This window comes from Notolabrus celidotus, chromosome 9, assembly GCF_009762535.1.
Source record: "Notolabrus celidotus isolate fNotCel1 chromosome 9, fNotCel1.pri, whole genome shotgun sequence".
In the NCBI taxonomy this organism is placed as follows: Eukaryota; Metazoa; Chordata; class Actinopteri; order Labriformes; family Labridae; genus Notolabrus; species Notolabrus celidotus.
The window spans coordinates 31766040-31772039 of NC_048280.1; positions in this window are offsets into that span (position 1 = coordinate 31766040).

The window sequence follows — 6000 nt, forward strand, 5'->3', positions numbered from 1 at the left end:
ACTAACAAGAAATGAATGAGAACAATTTGAAACTTGAATGAGGCTGAAGTGAGAATCTCAAATTTGTCTCTGGAGACTTAGAAGAGAAAGCCTTGAGCAGTAAAATTTTCCTCTGGGTATGGTCACCAAGTAACTTCAGGAAATAGGAAAGGCCTGATATCAGTTTCTTTAATTATTATTATTTTTTTTTTCACAAACATTGTTCAGAATATTTTGCCTCAGTAAAAAAAATTAAAAGACATTTTGTAACGAGACATTTATCTTACAGGTTGAAGATCAAAAACTCAAAAAACAAGCTTCGTTAAAGAGAGATACATTTTCTCATTATCACGAGAAAAAGAAGACGAGATCTTAAGTTAACAAGCTTTGTTTTCTCGAGGTAATGACAAAATTAACTTGTTATCTTGAAAGAAAGGAGAAAATAAAATGTATTTAATCATGTGCTTTTAGGGTTTCCGCAGACAACACAACAAAATAGCCACAATAAATAAAAGCTAAAATAAAATGTCATGGCGTCTCGCTCAACAGGTATTAAAAGTCAACGCATAGAGGTGTGTTTTAAAGATGTAAAACTGTCAATGGTTTGTGCAGTTTTGATATTATGCCATTAACTGTATCGAATGCAGCAGTCAGGTCTAAAAGCAACAGCACAACAGTGTTCTCAGAGTCAGCAGTTAAAAGGAGATCATTGAAAACTCTTAAAAGAGTTGTTTCAGTGCTGTGACCTGATTTAAAACCAGACCCGAATTTCTAAGAAGTGCCATTAAAATCAAGGTATGATTGACTCAGACCGAAAAGGAAGCTTGGAAATCAGCCTAAAGTGATAGAAATTATAGAAGAACATCCGGCTTGATGATCAACAAAGTTTGACATCGTGCCATCACAGCGGTCTGCAATAATGAGCACAGTTCTCCCTCTCTCTGCTGTGAGTCTGTCTCACAGCTGGTTATCATAATTTTCTGAATTTTCAGGGTTATTTAAGCTTAATGAAGCTCCATCTCTGTTTGCATATGAAGTGGGAGAGTAATTTAATTCATTTGCATGAAAGGAAATGTAATGCCTCAAGGTCTGATGGTTAATAATGTGTTAGTGTGTTGATTTGGACAACTCTGAATTTCAACAGAAAAACACCCTGACACGTGTGTGGTTTTTTTTTGCCGTGTGTGTGTGTGTACCTGTAGGCAAAGGGTGCCATGCTATACCAAAGTCATCCCATTACAGGTGTGATTGCATTCAGCACTTAGAGGCAGTCTCAGCACACACACAGCAAACACCAGCAGGTTCTTTATTTTCAGTGTGGATGGCTGCATGAGTTGGAGCACATTCTCCCCGTGTAAGCTTAAATGTGTTATCTGATCTCTCAAATATTCTGCTTTGTGCTGCCCTTTGATTAAAATCCACAGAGAAGTTTTCCACATTTGAATAAGTCGATTTTAAATCCATTACAGAAACAAATGTGAGTGAAAATTTCTTGTATAGTGTGTAGTTGTTTTTTTTTAAGTTATGTTCTACTCTATTTCTCGGTTGACTGGTGGACCCTTGCCTGGCTGAGTCTTTCAGTGAAGATAAGACCCCAGGAAGTCACTACTCCCAAATACTCCCTATCTCACACCTGTGCTCAGTGCTGCACAGTGTAGGGCAACAGTTATTGCTTGTTACAAACAAAACAAGCTGCCTTTTTTCTCTGCTCAGCATCCATGGTGGAAAATGTACCATCATCCTCAGGAATGTTGGTCCTTTAATGAGGTGGAGTCAGGTGCATCGATGGCAGCGTGCTATCTTGGAGTAGCAGAGAGATTGCTCCAATGAGCTACAACATTAAGCGGAAAGAAGATTATTATTCTATTTTCAAACCTGTTTTGGAGATCTGCAGGAGACAGAAAGTCTGAGAGGGGTCTAGCTGCAGACCGTTTATGATTTACGTTTCTTTGTAGCATATGTGAATTTCTAGATGCACTTCCAAACTCTGTAGCTGAAGTCTGAATTGCAGGACAGGATCTTGCACCACTTTCCCTTCCAGAGAGAGTCAGGACTCAGGAGCTCCTCAGGCTGCTGTCACATCTGTGCCTGCTAACTCTAATTATCTTCCATTTCTCAGGACCAGTCTGAAGTGGAAAATAAAGCTTTCACCAAAATGGTGACTAATTTAGAGTGCTAATCAAAACCATAGACTGTATAAAATATGGACGTAGTATACGTGACGTCACCCATCTGTTTCTGAAGTGCTGTTTTGAGGCCATTCGTCAGCGGCAGCCATGTTGCTGCTGTCGAGCGATTGTGAGGTAAAGAGGCGGGCTTTGAGCCTCCTAGCCAACAGCTACAGTGTTCCCACCTGTCAATCAAGTCAGCTGTGCCTCTCATTGGAAGACTTGTAATCTCAATATCTTTGAAATTGCTGCATTAGAAAATAATTCACCCGTACAGTGTGTGCCAATCGAGAAATGAGCTATCCAGACTACACTTGTCTTTTGTACCAGGCTGTAAACATGTTTATTAATGCTTTTTTGAATTGGTGTGTATGTGGTTTACGGTACTTCCGGAGCCAGCCTCAAGCGGATCCTCAATGAACTGCAGTTTTTAGCACTTCCGCATTGGACTCATATTTTTAGACCGGAGGTTGCTGCTTGATCGAAACTAATGTTGTAGCAATGCTTAAAATGTCACAAAACACTACACTAATTGATATGATATAACGTGTGTGAGCAGGTCATCCCCCAAGTGTTTTGTTGTTGATAATTAGTCACCGTTGCTATGTGGCTTTAACTAATCATAATCATCTGGGTATTAAGTGAACAATAGTAGCATAATAAATATCACAGACAGTATATCTTTCTTTTAAAATCTTCACAGGTAATGGAACAAAAGTTTATGTATTTAACTGTTGTTCAATTTAAAGAGCTTTGAAGAGAAAAAGTCACATATTTTCATGATCAGTGTTTAACCACACTGACTTAATTTATATTTAATGTACATCACTGTTCCTTATACGCTACCGCACACTGTCCGTCTTTGTCCGGTCGTAGACTCTCTCACTGGCTGATCTTTATTTATAAATGTATTCTCGGACTTCTCCCTACTTATTTGTGTGTACACGTGTAGAAACCTCAGCCGATATGGCCTGCGCTCTCAGGACATCATACAGTTGCAGGTCCCGAGAGTCAGAACTGAACTGGGCAAAAAGGCTTTTAAATTTTCAGCCCCGTTTACCTGGAATGATGTGCAGAAGGACTTGAAACTGACATATCTTGTAACTCTGGGGGAATTCAAGTCACTCATAAAAGACAGAGAAACAAGCTCCATTGGATCCTGTGATTGCACTGTGTAATCATGTAACCATGTGAAACTGTGACTGTATTCTATTTGTGTTGTTTTGTGTGCTTGTGTGTTGTAACCTATTTTGTGCTGCCGTCTTGGCCAGGTCACTCTTGAAAAAGAGGTTTTCAATCTCAATGAGTCTCTTACCTGGTTAAATAAATAAAGAAGAAGAAAGAAAAGAAAATTTCTATATGTTGAGGATGATAAATATGGTGTTTGGGGACCTATACCTTTGAAAGAAATAGAGCCTACTTAATGAAAATGTGAAGAAGCCTTGTACTTTAATAATGAACTTTTATTCAACAGTAAAGTAAAACCAACCTGCATCAAACACGGAAAAAAGCATCAGATCAAGCAACGACTTATGGAGCATCGCAGATTTAACAGAAGAGGTCTCATATGTAAATTATATCATTGAAATATGGTGTCATTTTACAGACTGTGGAGAAAGGGCTGCTTCCTGCACCTGCTGCAAGGCATCAAGTCAAGATTTGTTGTAGAGAGACAAGAGACTGAGACCTGCCAAAAGACTTGGCAGGATGAGAGTAAGCCACAGGAGCTCTCCTCTCCTCATCAGCTGCTGCTGAAATTGCAACCAAGGTGCTCTGACTACCTCACTGCTCCAATGGACCCGCTCTGGAAAACTCCCTGGTGTGATACATGATTACTCCTCTCACTCCACCTGCATAAAAATGCTTTAGTAAGAAACCAAAGAAATGTTTCTGAGTAAGTCTGAGTAAGTCTGACTTCCTCTCTCTCTCTCTCTCTCTCTCTCTCTCTCTCTCTGTCCCTCTCCATATTTGTTCATATATAAGGCACAGTGCACGTTTACACATGACACACAGCGCTGTTCATTAATAATTTAAAGATATATATGTGTCATGTGTCGTGTGCACCGCGCCTCTCTTAATGAGGAGACACTGTCATTGATCCTGTTGCTGTAGGATCACTGCAGGTGTCTAATAAACTCAACAATGCCTGCAGCCTGTCCTCTGTTAACAAGAATTGGACCCAGTGATTGAGTCACTTTAGTTACTAACATTACAGTTAGCATGCTATCAGTGACGTAATCAACAGTCCAAGTAGGCTAACTTCAGCATCTCAATTACTACTGGGTGCATCCTGGATAGATGTTTGTCAAAGGTTGTCCCCCTCTTCTCCTTGAAGGTTCTTTAATCATCAAACATGTTGCTCTCTCTGACTCATTCCTGAATTTCGTTGCACCTCATCAAAGCTCCTCACAGGAACTGTTGAGAACACATGAGCCAGCCCTTAAAAAAACTGAATAGATAAAGGCCTTGTATGAAAATTACTGACATAAACACTAAATTCCTGTTAGGATTGAGTCAGACTTAAGTCCTGGACTCCAGTTCTACAACAATACTTGCTGTAGCACCGCCATATTCAAACGCATGGCTGTATCTGTCAGCTCCCTCATGATAACATGCAAAATGTTAAAAGTAGCTGCAGTATAAACCTCCACCTTGCTAACCCGAACCCTCCATCTGGTCAGCTGACCTGATGCTCCATGTGGGCCCGCAGAGCCTCCTCTCATTAGGGAGAAACCTGCAGAGCTGTGACAATTAACTTCAGCATGCTGACTGTTAATGACTAGTACAGGTTTTGTGACTTCTCTGTGGGTGGTGGTGGTGGTGGTGGTGGTGGTGGGGGGGTGGGGGGCATATCTGCGTGTGTTGAGGTCTGTCCACTGCTCTTTGTACTACAGTAACTGGCTGCCTCTTGGAGTTTTAATGGTTCCTGCATTCAGAGCCACGGAGAGTAAACCCCGTCATAATGTCCCAGCAGGTGCTGGTTATGTGGTGTGCGTCACAGCATGGTGCTTTCCTTCTTTAGCACTGATGGGGAATAAAAGAGCAAAGTGGTGGCTTTGCTTTGCAGAACTGTTGTAGGCTGAGTTTAATGACCTGTCTTGTGGTGCAGAAAGCTTGTAGGGAAAGTTTTGCAGTTTTGTTACTGAACGATGAACTCAAGCAGTTTAATGTTACTTGACATGTGGGTCGGGTGATGTTGACCACAAGTGGATGCTGCTTCATTTAAATTCAAGTTGCTAATCCAGAGCATTGACTAAAAAGATTCCTCTGCTCACAGATGGCTTCAGTACAACAGATTATAAGAACGACATTAAAGTAAAAAAAATGAAGATTACGAGAACAAAGCTATGTTACAAGAATAAAGTAATTATATTATGACACTAAAGTTGTTATTTTATATGCTTTTGCACAATCTTTGAGAGTCCTGATACTTATAAAATTGTGCCACCACTGCTATCTATTTTCATTGTCCATTTTTAAACTGTCACTGCACTACCTGCACTGTGTACATAGGATGTTTTATAGAACTGTATTTTATTGTATTTTATTATATTTTATTGTATTTTATATTTAAATTTTAGATATTTAAAAGCTGGAAGAGAGAAACAGCATCTCGTTTTTCCTGTATGTCTCGTATATACAGTGAAAATTGACAATAAAAACCTTTGAATCTTGAATCTTGAATATAGACAGTTCATCAATTTGGTGCAGGCAGCTGGCTGCTCAGTTTTCCTATTAAGAATACAACTTTATTACAATTTTATTCCCGTAATATTGTGACTGTATTCTTTTATAATATGACTTTACTGTGACTTTATTCAAGTAAAAAAGGCTATATTTTCTTATAACTTTA